The sequence below is a fragment of the Zootoca vivipara genome, chromosome 7, assembly GCF_965207765.1.
Source record: "Zootoca vivipara chromosome 7, rZooViv2.hap1.1, whole genome shotgun sequence".
NCBI classification, from domain to species: Eukaryota; Metazoa; Chordata; class Lepidosauria; order Squamata; family Lacertidae; genus Zootoca; species Zootoca vivipara.
This window is the reverse complement of record NC_142590.1, coordinates 7,364,814-7,380,945: the sequence shown is the minus strand read 5'-3', so window position 1 is coordinate 7,380,945 and position 16,132 is coordinate 7,364,814.

The window sequence follows — 16,132 nt, the reverse complement described above, 5'->3', positions numbered from 1 at the left end:
GAGACCTTTCCTATTCTAATTAATTCAAGAGGGTTCTGGAAGCTTCTCTGTGTAAAAGAAGCAAGCAGAAGGTTCATGCTGTTTGGGTCAGGCATCCCCAAACTGCGGCCCTCCAGATGTTTTGGCCTACAACTCCCATGATCCCTAGCTAACAGGACCAGTGGTCAGGGATGATGGGAATTGTAGTCCAAAACATCTGGAGGGCCGAAGTTTGGGGATGCCTGGTTTGGGTTATTCCTTCAGAGAAACTGGGTACAGCTGGCTTAAACTGGTTCTCTTATCTCTCAAGGTCGTGCTGACTATACAGTGGAACCTCGGTTTATGAACACCTCGGTTTACAAATTTTCGGTTTACGAATGCCGCGGACCCATCTGGAACGGATTAGTTTACTTTCCATTACTTTCAATGGGAAAGTTCGCTTCAGTTTATGAACGCTTCAGTTTATGAACAGACTTCCGGAACCAATTACACCCATGCTTCGGGTTAAGTACGCTTCAGGTTGAGTACTTCGCGGACCCATCTGGAACGGATTAATCCACTTTCCATTACTTTCAATGGGAAAGTTTGCTTCAGTTTATGAACGCTTCAGTTTATGAACAGACTTCCGGAACCAACTGTGTTCATCAACTGAGGTACCACTGTAATAAGAGGCCAGAAGGAACCTGGGTTTCACTTTCTCTTTCTATCTCTCTTCCTTCTGGTGTTGTGTTCTGTACATAGTATGCTTAGTGTTAAGGTTTAGACTTATTATAAGTTATTGTAAGTTTAAGTTAAGTCTGCTGCAACTGGATTTCTTAGGGACAGTGCAAATCCTGAATGTATTGGATTTGTGACCATGATGCTCATTTGCCTTCAGTAATAGTAAAGCTCTGCTGGATGAAATACAGTTCCCTCTGGTCTATTTTCTGGGAATCCTGCAACGTGTTGTAAGTTTTTATTCTGCTATCTATACGTTGGAGTTCTGCTGTGGATCAACATTGAGTAGAATTTCAATGACCATATTTCCTTAATGGCCACAAGATTTCCATATAACAGTGATCCAGATGTTTACAGCTGACTGAGTACAGCGCCTTTGCCAGCAATTATTTTCTTCTTTTCCTGGCCACAAATCCCTTATTCATTTATACATACATACATACATACATACATACATACATACATACATACATACATACATGTAGACCTGGTCATCTTACTTAGCACCCCATGAAGATGAGAGGTTCCTGCTGAACATCTCAACAGAGAAAGTTGCAGATTTCCACAGAGGCACTGTGTGAAGTAAATCTTTCTCCGCAAGAGGCATCATCCCAGCTATTTTCCCATTATAGGTTTACTTTATTCTCCTCCCACCGACATTCACACAGTCATTCACAATTCACTTCCTTTGACAGAAAACTAAATCTGCAAGCAGATCAAAGCAGAGAGTTGCTATATTTATCCAATGAATAGGTGTGTGTGTGTGTGTGTGTGTGTGTGTGTGTGTGTGTGTGTTTTCCCTAAAAGGCATATGTTGCCAAAGCAACTGATATCTTAAAAGACCCCTCCTCCAACTCCTGGCCCAAGGAGATTTGTTTGCTTATGAGAACAATATGAAATGCATGTCTTGGCTGAAAACGACTACAACTCTCATCGTCCCAAGCAAGCACAGGTGTATGAAGCTGGAACCAGTGGAAGTTGTGGACTGAAACATCTGGGAAGGCACCAGCTTGTTAAAAGCTGTTTTAAGGGTTTCTTGGTTTTAAGGGTTTCTTGGGGGAGATGATCTTTATTACCTTCTCCCCCCACGCCACCCACAATCAATGTCACGTCTAGAAAAGGGCCCTACGACTGACAGAGGATGTGTAACTTAAAGCACCTAGAAACACATGCCACAGAAAAGCATGTCAACCACCCCAATCAAACCATAGAAGGGTTCTCCCAGTAGCCTATCTACCTGGATTCACTTATTGCCTCACTTAGGACCAGTTTCAGTGATGAAAACCATCCTGCTTACAGTTTGCTGGAACAACATCCATCTCAGATATACCACTCTGAAGAGAAAAAGACTTTCAAGCCCATGTCAGTTCCATTCAGGAACTTGACCAATTGAAAACTTTGGAGACGAATCTGTTACTTGGTATGAATTATGGGCAGAGGGACATTCCATCAAAATGATCTACAAAAGATGAGTCTTACTGAACTAGTGGACCACACAAAACTGTTTGTTGACCATCCTTATAGTACTTTCCCTCCCAGTTACAACATGCACACGAAAAACAATACTTTAGCACTTTGGGCAGGGTGAAGACATGGCTATGCTTGACAATGAGCAACAATCAATTGTCTGGCTTGTGTTCGCTGAGTGTCCATAGTGAGAATCTGTAGATCTATCCCAAGGATAGGGACCCTGGTGGCTCTGTGGGTTAAACCACTGAGCCTAGGGATTGCTGATCAGAAGGTCAGCGGTTCGAATCCCTGTGGCGGGGTGAGCTCCCGTTGCTTGGTCCCAGCTCCTGCCAACCTAGCAGTTCGAAAGCACATCAAAATGCAAGTAGATAAATAGGAACCGCTACAGCGGGGAAGGTAAACAGCATTTCTGTGTGCTGCTCTGGTTCGCCAGAAGTGGCTTTGTCATGCTGGCCACATGACCTGGAAACTATACGCCGGCTCCCTCGGCCAATAATGCGAGATGAGCGCGCAACCCCAGAGTCAGTCACGACTGGACCTAATGGTCAGGGGTCCCTTTACCTTTTTTATCCCAAGGATAAAATTACCATACATCCTTCTAGTGCCTTACTCGGTTACTGCTAATGGGGAAATAAAGCAATTTGTTAGCCGTTAGTTCTGAAATGCATAATCCCATACAATGCAATAGGTCACCATTGCTTCTCTTCAGCACCATGCAGTGGTGGGTGGGGTTCAGTTGCAAGTCGACAACCTGTAGTTATAAGTTATAGACCTCCCACCCCACCCCAAATTATTTCTGCAAATACTGCTCCTAAATCCAAGCTGTGGCAAAGTGTTTGCTTGGTGGAAGAACTGCCCCCAAGTCATAATGCAACTTGGTAAGAACATTCTTGGCGAGGAGAGACGCTTTTTCCTCCCGGCATCAGCTGTGCAAAATAAATGACATTTTTCTTGGGCAGGCAGCAAATAAAGGTAAGGACAGATGGAAGGGCTAAATTAATGCCTGCCTGCGGGAGGCTTAACATTTGTACACTTGGGCCATTTTAGTTTGTTGTTCCTACGTTGATGTTCAGAGAAGAACAATTATTGATTAATTGCAACACTGGGCATAAGATTACCTTTCACAGGCATGCTGTCTTAGTATTTGCAAACAGGGATGTGGGGAGAGCAATTTTATTTAGCAAGAGAAAAAGGAGAAGAAGAAAAAGACACAGATTTGCAGAAGATCAGCCTTCTGACTCCTAACAGTTTAATAATGGTAATAGCAGAGGAGGCCAACCAAAGACGATCAAGGGTCTGGAAACCAAGCCTTAGGAGGAACAGTTGTGAGGGAATTGGGTATGTTGACCCTGGAAAAGAGGGGACTGAGAGGAGTTACGATAGTCATCTTCCAATATCTAAAGGGCTGTCCCATATAGAGCATGGAACAAGCTTGTTTTCTCCTGCTCTGGAGGGTAGGACCTGAACCCATGGATTCAAGTTACAAAAAGGAGATTCTGACTAAAGGTCGGGAAGAACCTTCTGACAGTAAGAGCTTTTTGACAGTGGAACAGACCAGAGGGGGATTAAGGGGAGGCACAACTGGTTCAGTAACACTGGATGCAGACTCTGGCACTATGATTTAGAATGGAGAGGTGGAGGGGCGCTGAATTGGGTGTCGTACAGGGTGCCACTGAAATTTGAGGCCCCAAGATCCACCCCTGAACAGACTCCCATGAGAGGTGGTGGACTCTCCTTGCTTGGTGGTTTTTAAGCAGAGGTTGTGTGGCAAAATCAGGATTCAAGCACTGTGAACAACATAACGGAGTGGGAGAGTTTTGAAAGAGAAGGCAAGTCCTGGCTTTCTTGCCGCTATGCCTTAGCATCATCACCACGGCTGCCCAGAGAGCAATATTTGCTCTCTGCATATCTCTCTTCTGACCAACTTCCCTTCGCTTCTTCCTGTCCTGGAACTGGATCTCTCCAGGAGCAGCCTGAAAACTGGCTGGTACCTCAGAGCACTTTGGGAATTGCCAAGACTGGGGTGCTGGCAAGAGCATCCCCCAGGGGCTTCAGCCATCTAGGTCTGCTGAGGCTCGCTCTCTGCACCCTGCAGGCTTCTTCCTCTCCTGGCCCCCAGCTTAGCACAGCTCCCCCGGCAGAGCTCTGCAGCATTAAAGCAGGTGTGAAACAACACGTCACTAAGCCACTTGCACATTAGAGCTAGACCAATCGCCTCTCACTCCACCCCAAAAAATATTCAGACGCGGCAACTCTGTGTATGTGTATATTTATCAGACTGTGTTGCTAGAAAAAGGTATTTAGGTCCAAAGGTTCAAAACTGCAAACAGGGGCATAGGAAGATAGGGGCGGTGGGGGCGGGCCGTCCCGAGCGGCAGGCTCCAAGGGGCGCCATCGCGGGCGCCCGCCCTGCCCCCGGAACGCGTGCCCCACCCCTCTGGGAGGCGCGCCCTGCCCCCGGTGCCGGAGCATGAAGCTCCGCCCTGAATGCAAACTGTTAATCTCAATCAAGATGGAGAGAATCATGCTTATCACCTAAACCATGGGTCAGCAAACTAAGGCCGGCAGGCTGGATCAGGCCCAATTGCCTTCTGGATCCGGCCCATGGACAGTCCAGGAATCACCACGTGGATCGCCAGCTCGTAAGTTCTTTCCCTCTCCCTCACACAGCAGCGCCGACGGCACCTCCTCCCTCCCTCCTCCTGGCTTCTCCCTACCCTGCCTAGAGGAGGAAGGGGGCTGAGCTTTCTTGGGGCCAGCAGCAGAAGCGCTCAAGCGACCACCATTTTAAGCAGCCCCTCTCCAGAGCCATTTTGCGCGCCGCTCATCGTCCCTCCGCCGCCGTTGCTGCCGCCAGCCCCTGCCGCTCGCAAGACACAGATGAGCAGCCACTGGGGCTCGTGGTGCTCTTGCATCATTTCCCCCCAAAATATAGTCCTGCCCCCCACAAGGTCTGAGGGGCAGGGGACCAGCCCCCTGCTGAAAAACATCTACTGTGAGATGCATGCTTTTCTGAAGGATGCAGCTTTCTTCCACAGTTAGTCGCCGCGGACAAACCTCTGAATGGAGGGAATTAAGCAGGAAATGTTCCCAATATTCTATTTCACTTTACCAGTTTCCTTTAATACAGCAATAACAGCACTGGTACTGCCTTGCAGGGCTGTGGTATAAATGTTTGAGTTGATTTATACATGGAGTATTTAGAATACAGCAGCTATTCCATCTGGCTGCTGCAGGTGGGGAGCAAAGCCCACCCCATCAGCTGAGCTGAAAGGAAAAATGCCTTGGCGCTGTGGATTAAACCACAGAGTCTAGGGCTTGCTGATCAGAAGGTCGGCGGTTCGAATCCCCGTGACAGGGTGAGCTCCCATTGTTCAGTCCCTTGTCCTGCCAACCTAGCAGTTCGAAAGCACCTCAAAGTGCAAGTAGATAAATAGGTACCGCTCTGGCGGGAAGGTAAACAGCGTTTCCGTGTGCTGCTCTGGTTTCGCCAGAAGCTGTTTAGTCATGCTGGCCACATGACCCGGAAGCTGTCTGCGGAAGTGGACAAACGCCGGCTCCCTGGGCCAGTAAAGCGAGATGAGCGCCACAACCCCAGAGTTGTCCACCACTGGACCTAATGGTCAGGGGTCCCTTTACCTTTTATCCCTGAACTGGCTTCGTTCAAGCTGGTAATTATAGGAACTTTGTAACTTTGGGAACTGATTCCTGGGTTTTCTTTTTCCTTCTCCCCCTGGCCTCTCGTCTCTGCCCTCTTTCCACCTAGGAGAGCAGAAGCCCCACCAATCTGTAGGGAGGTCCATGCTGGGCAAAACATCATTATGATTATTTGCTCTCTTCCCAGGGGACTCTTATGCCATCCACCTACACACGGCCACCAATTCCTTCTCTCCTCTCCTCCTCTAAATTTGCCTTGGCTACGGTATTGACTGATCATCGAGCCCAAGCACTAATTACTTCCGACATGAAGGAGTGGCGCAGGATACAAACCAAGTGGGACACAGCAAGGCAGGGAAGAAACTTGCATAAACCACCGGACACATATGCACCAGAGCAGCCAGAAACGAGGAAACACAGAAGGCTTTGCAGCACAATTGCCAATTAGTTCATCAGATTCTAAAGAGTTCCACCTTCAACGAGAGCAAGTATCTAGCCCTCAAAGTGGCAGAAAAGCTTTGAGGTGCCTTCTAAAAGCTCCGAGACCAGAAAGTATTTCTGGAAGACTGCAGCCTTAGTGCAATCTCTCCAAATCTCATCCCTTCTTACAAACTTCAGCTCCTTTACCCATCAATGTGACTTTATTTCTTTTTCTCCCCCCCAATACTGTATTATTTCAACATGTTTCCTGCATGCTTTGTTTTAATTTAATTTTATTTTACTGTATTTTCAAAGTTTCAAAAAGAAAAAACATTTCACACACACACACACACACACGTTTAAATTAAACCATAGTCCATATCAGTACCATTATGGGGTTCCCTGAACCACCTGACTTCCCTCCATTAATCTTCCTTTTTTTAACTGCATCTAATTGTAAAGGTAAAGGTAAAGGGACCCCTGACCATTAGGTCCAGTCATGACCGACTCTGGGGTTGCGCGCACATCTCGCATTATTGGCCGAGGGAGCCGGCGTACAGCTTCCAGGTCATGTGGCCAGCATGACAAAGCCGCTTCTGGCAAACCAGAGCAGCACATGGAAACGCCGTTTACCTTCCTGCTATAGCGGTTCCTATTTATCTACTTGCATTTTGATGTGCTTTCGAACTGCTAGGTTGGCAGGAGCTGGGACCAAGCAACGGGAGCTCACCCCGTCACAGGGATTCGAACCGCCGACCTTCTGATCAGCAAGCCCTAGGCTCAGTGGTTTAACCACAGCGCCCCCTGGGTCCCGCATCTAATTGTATTTATCCAAATTATTGTACTTCATTTTTATCCTTTGTTATTTTAAATTACAAGTGCTATGTCAATCCTGCTAATTTTTTTTAATTTTTTACAGTGTTCTTTAATATATTCTATAAAGTTATAGGGACGCGGGTGGCGCTGTGGTGTAAACCACTGAGCCTTGGGCTTGCCGATCGGAAGGTCAGAGGTTCATTTGCTCCTTCGGTAATTTGCTCCTATTATACCTAACAAAAAGGCCTCTGGGTTTTTTAACAAAAGTTATTTTAAGCATTTTTTTCAGTTCATTATAAATCATTTCCCAGAAGGCCTTAGCTATTTTACAGGTCCACCACATATGATGAAATGTACCCTCTTTAACTTTACACTTCCAACGTATGTTCTTATACATTTTCGCTAGTCTTGTAGGAGTCAAATACAGTCATACCTCGGGTTACAGACACTTCAGGTTGCGCATTTTTGGGTTGCACACCGCGCCAAACCCGGAAGTACCGGAACATGCGCAGAGGCACTAAATTCCGCTTTGCACATGCGCAGAAGTGCCGAATCGCAACCCACGCGTGTGCAGACATGCCGCTGTGGGTTGCGAACGCTGCGGGTTGCGAACGTGCCTCCCGCACGGATCACGTTCGCAACCCGAGCGTCCACTGTACCATCTACACATCATTTTCATCTAATTCTCTTTTAACGTACAGCAGGCGCATACTCTTTTCACTCGGCAGCCTACAAGGGTGGCGAATTTTTTTGGCTCCATAGGTCAGGTCCTTTTTCTGTTCATAGTTTCATGAGCCAAATCTGTCAGGTGGGTAGAGACAGCCACCTGTCAGTCATCTGATGTCACAGTGATATCAGGTGATTGGGGCTTTGAAGTCTCAGAGTTAGGACTTCAGAGAACCATGTGGGAGTTACAATGCTTCCCCTTATGAATACAACACTGGGAAAGCTCTTCAAGGCTCCTGATAGTATTATCGGCAGCCAAGCCTCTACCTGCCCCACACCTGACATCACATTTAACCAGCAGGTGTAGATTGGGGGAAATGACCTTGTGCATACCTGCCAAGTTCCGGCCTGAGAAATAAGGGACTGGACCGGAAGTAGCAGACCGGAAGTAGCGCTGCCACCATTTTGGAACTGGGCGGAGCATGCTCAGAAGTGACTTTTGATGCTGCTCTGCCCTGTTCCAAAATGGCCACCGCACCAGAAGTCACGCTGCAGCCATTTTGGAACTGGGCAAAGCAGCATCAAAAGTCGCTTCTGCGCATTCTCCGCCCAGTTCCAAAATGGCCGCCGCGCCAGAATAAACCGGGGGGAAACAAAAAAATCTGTTTTTCGGCTGGGAACAGCCAGAAAAATGGGGGTTTCCCGGGGAATATGGGAGACTTGGCAGCTATGACCTTGTGGGCCAACTGGCCAAGTTTGGCCTGCAGACCAGAGGTGTCCCCCTGCTCCCACGGGCCCCATTGTAAGAGACTGAAACCTCCTACTGGTAGGAGATGCCAAGAATAAGGTTACCAGATTTTTTTCCATGAATCCAGGGACACTTTCAATAAATAAATAAATACTACACATACGGGGTGTTGGTGCAGCTGCGATGGCGGTGGCAGAAGGGCAGCCGCCACCTTGACCTCAACCACCACGTTCTCCCTTCCTCCGAGGCTTCTACAGTGGTACCTCAGGTTAAGTACTTAAGTGGTTCCGGAAGTCCGTTCTTAACCTGAAGCGTTCTTAACCTGAAGCGAACTTTCCCATGGAAAGTAATTGAAAGTGGATTGATCCGTTCCAGACAATGAAAAACACCACCTAAAACAGCAATTTAACATGAATTTTACTGTCTTAACGAGACCATTGATCCATAAAATGAAGGCAATATCAATGTACTGTACTATAAAATAAATAAGACAGTATTTTAGATGAAAAAAAGTATCATTTCCCCCCCTACATGCACTGATGATAGTCAGTTTGGATGGGGGGCTTTTATCCATTTCTGCAGTCACACAATCAACCAGTAGCTGGACTGAGTTTCACACAGTCATAAAAACAAGTCACAAAAATGAAGTCACAAGCCACAGCCACAAAAGCGAAGTCACAAGTCAGTCCTATAAAATTAAGAACAAGTCCCGGGAAAAAAACAAAAACAAAAAAGCCACACAAACCAAAACGCAAAAAAAATAGCAAAAACAAAACCTCCAGCTGGCAGACTCAACAGGAAGACTCTGATTAGCAGCGAAGGGACTCAATTAACAAATGAAACACACTCAACAGGAACCAAACAATGAAAAACGACCCCTAAAACAGCAAATTTACAGGAATTTTACTATCTAACGAGGCCATTGATTCATAAAATGAAATCAATAAAACAGTACAAAATGAACATGCGATTTTTTTCTTATCTGCACTTATGATAGTCTTTGTTTGGATGGGGGCTCAGGGTCCTCTTCCACAATCTCAATCTGTGTCTTCTCTCCTGTGGATGTTGGGGCTTGGCTCCCCTCATTCGGAGAGCCTCCGCAGCTGGAGCCCAGTCCCAGAGGCCTCCGCAGGCCCCGTGGATGTCCGGACTTCGCTCCGGGCAGTTGCGAGGCCTCCGAGAGCTCAGATAACTCACTTCTCGGTTAAAATGTTACGTAACCCGAAAACATGTAACCCAAAGTGTTCATAACCCGAGGTACCACTGTATCTCCTTTCTCCATGAGCCTGGGCAGCCCCTGAGGTGTTGGTTGTTCAGGGGTGGGGGTCGGGAAGTGGTGGGTCAAGCATGGAAGGCGGAGAAGGAGGGCCAAGAGCGGTGGCGAGGCTCGGGCAGTACTGTCAGGAGTTTGTGCAGGAGCCGGGCTGGGACCAGCAGGGCTTTGCAGGACTGGGATCCTCTTCGGCTTGTTCTGGAGAGGCAGAGTGCGGCCGCACAAGTGAGGCCACTTGGTATTCGCTGCACCTGGTGGCAAGAGCCGGCAGGGGATATAAGGCCAGCATTTCCCCTCAGCTCTTTGCCACAGCAATGCACTCTCTGCCTTGCCATGTGCCTCCTTACCTTTTGACCGTGACTTTGTGCCTTGACCCTCGTACTTACCTTCTAAGTCCCGGACTGCAGAATCCGGGACCGGCAGCCGTGTGACACCGGAAGTTGCATCGACGTAACTTCCGGTGTCGCTTTGCCCTTCTATGGGCACCAAAAATGGCCGCCGCCGACACCGGAAGTCGCGTCTACGCACTTCCGGTCATGCGTAGATGCGACTTTTGAAGCCGGCGGCGGCCATTTTTATGCCCATAGAAGGGCAAATCAGAAAAAAATGGCTGCCGGCAGGAGAAAATAACGGAGAAAAACGGGAGACGAAGTGATACGGGGGACCACCGGGAAAAAGTAAGTAAAAACGGGGGTTTCTCGGGGAAAACGGGGTACTTGGCAGCTATGCCCTCGGACTGTGACTTTGTGCTTTGACCTTTGGACTGTGACTTCTTCCCTTGTGCTTCTGTTCCTCGGACGTTTGTGCCTACCATCTTGCCCCCGGTTCCGACGCTCCTTGCTGGGACTTCGCTCGTAAACAGCCTGGACCATGACAAGTACAATGCCTCCCTTCCCATCGGAGTAGCCCCAATCCCATTCCTACTTGGGTGCAAGCAGGAGGGGGCAGGGATCCCTCAGCTGGGAAGGGAGGCTTCCCGTTGCCTAACTGAGAGATCTCTGCCCCTTCCTGCTTGCATGCAATCTCTGATAGGCGGCGTGAAGCCTCCCTTCACAGCTTAGTTGCTGGGGTCAGGGAAGGTGGAGGCAGCCCGGAAGCTACATCTTAGAGCCCCTGCACCACCATCATATGGGGACTTCCGGTGAGGCAAAATGGCGGGCGCAACAGCAGCGAGCAGCTCCTGAAGCCAGCCAGAGCCAACTGTGCTACCAGGCTGCCTCCGGGCTGCTGAGGCTGCGTTTCCCGGGGACATTAAATGAAATCCGGGGACATTCCGGGGATGGAATTTGTCCGGGGACAGATTCATAAATCCAGGGACTGTTCCCGGGAAACGGGGACGCCTGGTAACCCTAGCCAAGTACAACCCTGAAGTGGCAGGGGGCTGGGCACTCCCTTCCGCCCTCCCCATATTCCCCATTCACAGCCTCCCAAAACGGCTCCAGAACCTGCACAGTCCGGGTTCTGAGCTGTGTCTTTTTGCAAATCCAAAGTTTCCTTTTCATTTGCTGAGCTTCGCTGAAGCAAAGGCAGCTCCTTTTTTCCTCCCCCCTTTGTCTTGGAAGGTCTGGGGCAAGACAACGGAGTCTCTTGGTTTGGTCCCTGGTCTCTCACAGCAGGCTGCCTTCAACACACGGACATTAAAGGTCACTTGTTGGACCTTATTATACACGACTGGCGGAGAAAACATCTGGAACTCGACTTATTTCCCCTTTCTTTCTAACTGCTGGCCACTCTCCTGGGTGCTACCTCTATTTCTGAAACGTCTATGGTCCCCCGTAGCCTCAGACAATGCCTTTAAGAAAGGCAAACCTGGCTAGTTGCATTGATTTCCCCGCCCCCCCCCCCTTGTTACTAACCTTTAGAAGCCAGGGATTTAACCCTTAAGTCGGTGTGGTTGCATTATCAACTTTACCAAGACTGCTACCAACGAGCAAGCAGAGAGTTGGATCTAAGGCAGGCACCCCCAAACTTCGGCACCTCCAGATGTTCTGGACTACAATTCCCATCATCCCTGACCACTGGTCCTGTTAGCTAGGGATCATGGGAGTTGTAGGCCAAAACATCTGGAGGGCCGCAGTTTGGGGGTGCCTGGTCTAAGGCATACTAAGTTGGAACCAAGACTTCCCACAACCTGGCGCCCTCAAAATGTCTCAGGACTCTTAATTCCCATCAGGCGCAGCCAGCACAGGATTGGACCATGGCTTAGAAGTGTCTTACCCTGCTTTATTATTTTAGGACATTATATATATATATATATATATATATATATATATATATATATATATTATTTTGACAAAGTGATAATAAAAAATAAATAAATAAGAATAGCACCTCTTGTGATGGTTTGATCCCTTTCCATTTTAGCAGACCTGGAAGTAAAAGGCAGCCCCTGTTTTATGAAGCATCCTTTAGGGTTTTTACAGGTAAAAAGGGAAAAGGCCCACCATGTTACCAGGGAGTGGAAGCAACTGAACGAGGCAATGAGGAAAATCATTCGTTTCGCTCAAGCCATTCGCCCAGCCTGCAAGCTTTTATTTTATTATTACTCCGGTGATGGCAAAGGTTAATTCATTGATCAGAGGAGGCTATGTTGTTCCAACAATTAAAATTAATTCTTGCCTCTGTGTACAGGAAAGAGACAGATGGCAAAGATGTAGGAGGGAAGGCGGAAAAAATGCAGACAGGAGAGAGGAGGGGGGGGGGAACAGCAAGCAATTTGTGTTATTTTTAAGAAAGAAATGTTCCTCAGACTTGAACTAGAGGTGGCTGGATTAAAGATCATTTCTCTCAAACCGCTGAGGATAAGATTTGAAGAGCGCCAGATTGCAGATCGCACAGTCTCTATGTAAATGCATTTTCTGGCTGCCCAGATTGCTATTTGGAAATAAATTCCTTCCTTCTGTTGCACCTCCCATGTGGTGCTGCCCGAAGCAGGTGGCTTCAGGTGTCCTTGAATAGAGGCACATAAAACCTACTCTCAGATTACAGGGTTACACATCTGGGGGAGGGAAAGATGGGGGGAAACCAACAAACCCACCAGGCAATACCATTCCCCAACACTTTTCTGGCAAGGGGTAATATGTGGTAGGCAGAGCAAGAGAGAAAAGTGTGCTGGGTTAAATAATCTGGAATAAAAACTAATCGAGAATAAAAGTAATCTGCAATGTGGTTTGTTTGTTTTACAATTTTTTTAATCAATGCTGCATTTGGTTGTTCCGAAACTATATTGAAAGGGGGGGCAGCACTTTAAAAAGCCAGAAAAAATAAGGAGGAAATGAAAATGAAGGAACTCTGATGGGATATGTTATAAGAATTTTAAGGTCTCAAACATAGAATAAATATTATTCAATATCAACTTCATTGGACTGGTTATGTTGTGCCTGACTATCGTCTTCCAAAGCAGCTACTCTATTCCAAACTTAGAAATGGAAAGCGTAATGCAGGCGGTCAACAAAAGACTCACTCAAGGGAAATCTTTAAAAATGTAGTAGCCTACAAAAATGTAGTAGCTGGGAAACACTGACCTGCGAGTGCTCCAGTTGGAGAACAGCCTTTACCAAAGGTGTCATGGGCTTTGAAGACGCTCGAACTCAGGACAAAAGGGAGAAATGTGCTAAGAGGAAGGCACGCTTGGCAAACCCACACCGTGATCAACTCCCGCCTGGAAAACTATGTCCCCACTGTGGAAGGATGTGTGGATCCAGAATTGACCTCCACAGTCACCTACGGACTCACTGTTAAGACTGTGTTCATGGAAGACAATCTTACTCGGCTATGAGAAATAAAATAAGAAGACATATATACACATATAATCACCAAAGAAAGAAGAACATTGAATGTGTCCATGGTAAGTCTGCGTTTATATGCAAGTTGTTCGTACGTTGTGAGTTTGTATAAATCTTCAATTCAATCATAGAAGGGAGCCGCGTTTTTATTTCTCAAATTCATCCGTATCAGTCTTTTTGCTGTGGTAAGGGCACGGAGAGTCCACTCCTATTGCCCTTTTGTAAGGTTCCATGTGCTGGGTGTATAATTCCAAAGGATATTTTGCTCTGTAAATGTACATTTGGCCCCAGCGATGGGAGTCCAGCAATGAATCATTTAGCCAGTGCAATGGAGGAGGAAGAGGTTGAAAAAGCGAGACTTACTGGCACCTGTAGCAGTAGCAGCAGCAGCTGGAGCGTGGCCTGCAGTGCCACCTGGTGGCCCACCTCGGAACTTCCATGCCCATCCCAGATTTAAAGCTTTAGACATGTGTTCACACACACACACACACACACACCAATAATTCCCAAGCAGGAAACATCCCAATCAAACAGCTCGTTGCCACAACCCCCCTCCCCCAAATTTCACAACATAGGAGTAGTGTGAGTGGAGGCTGGCTGCACCACATTGGAGACCCCAGGCGGAGTAGTAGGGGAATCTCATTTCTTTACTTCCACACAGGAGCTGCAGGCTGAAAACCCGACGTCTTAGGATTCACAACAAAGCAACGGCAAACACCCACAAAAGACCCCCTGAAATGTTTGGCAATGAAAACCCCACATTTCACGGCACCCCCAAAAATGAGCCTTTGGCGCCCTAATTCGTAGATCACAATTTCTCCAATAATCAGATATCGACTTTTCACTCCAAAGCGGCGCCAAACACCCAGAGAATGCCCCCTGCAACGTTTGGGGGTGAAAACGCTACGTTTCACATTGCCCCACAGAATGAGCCCTTGACGCCGTAACCCACACGGTTGTCAGGGGCTGGACTGACACTCTCCAGGACCTACTCCGCAGCTCCAATTTATAAAGACTAGTGCTCACTGGAAGGACAGATCGTGAAGCTGAGGCTCCAATACTTTGGCCACCTCATGAGAAGAGAAGACTCCCTGGAAAAGACCCTACACTTTGAATTGTGCCCGGAAACGTACTGGGAGCAAATGTAGGTCTTTCAGGACCGGTGTTATATGGTCTCGGCGGCCGCTCCCAGTCACCAGTCTAGCTGCCACATTCTGGATTAGTTGTAGTTTCTGGGTCACCTTCAAAGGTAGCGCCACATAGAGCGCATTGCAGTAGTTCAAGCGGGAGATAACTAGAGCATGCACCACTCTGGCGAGACAGTCTGCGGGCAGGTAGGGTCTCAGCCTGCGTACCAGATGGAGCAGGTAGACAGCTACCCTGGACACAGAACTGACCTGCGCCTCCATGGACACCATGAATTGAAGGGTCCCAGTGTTACTCTGAGCCTCAGCCACAAGGAATGTGCAGCAGCAGAAAATGGTAACACTGTTCTAGGCTGCATCAACGGAAGTCCAGGGTCCTGATGAAAGTCAAAGTCCTACTCTCTCCTGCATGGTCAGGCCACACCTGGAGTCCTGTGTCGAGTTCTGGGCACTACCATTTAAGAAGGGTGTTGACAAGCTGGAATGTGTGCAGAGGAGGGCAACCAAGATGACCAAGGCTCTGGAAACAAAGACTTACAGTATGAGAAATGCTTGAAGGAGCTGGGTAGGTTCATCCTGGAAAAGAGGAAACTGAGAGGAGATCTGATAGCCATCTTCAACTATGTTAAGGGCTGTCACATGGAAGAGGGAACAAGCTTGTTTTCTCCTGCTCTAGACGGTAGGACTCGAACCCATGGATTCAAGTTACAAGAAAGGAGATTCTGACTAAACATCAGGGAGAACTTTCTGACAGCAAGAGCTGTTTGGCAGTGGAACAAACTCCCATGAGAGGTGATGGTCTCTCCTTCCTTGGAGGTTTCTAAGCAGAGGTTGGATGGCCATCTTCCATGGATCCTTTTGCTGAGATTCCTGCATTGCAGGGGTTGGACTAGATGACCCTCTGGTCCCTTCCAACTCTAAGATTCTATGATATTGATCTGGATTAATGACAGCCATCTACCAATTTCATGTTCAAAACTGCTTCCCACCCCAACCCCTTACTGATTACTTTAAAATACATTAAAGTAGACAAATACTAACTTACAAAAAGGCTCAATAAACCTGTCACCTTTATTATATACACCTTTATCATAATCACATGTCAGATTTACTTTTGTGAATGAAATAAAATGGTTTCAACCAGTTTTTAATAACCAACAATCAAATGTAGAGCTTGGGGTACATTTAAACACGGCTTATATCAACTCCCCAGATGTTGAGTGTCCAGGGGTTCAGTGCCTGGTACCCAGAAACTCATGGCATAGGGGAGTCTGGCACCCACAAACTCATAACATTTCACTTCCTTGCAACCTAAGGAAAGCTGTTTCTTGGCAGAAGACACTGGGCAGAAACTGAAAGAAACAGGGGGATGGTCAAATGGTGAAGTCTTGCTCCTGTCCATCATAATACTGGACAGATTATTACAGGGTGTTGAGAGAGGTTGTTTTTAACTATT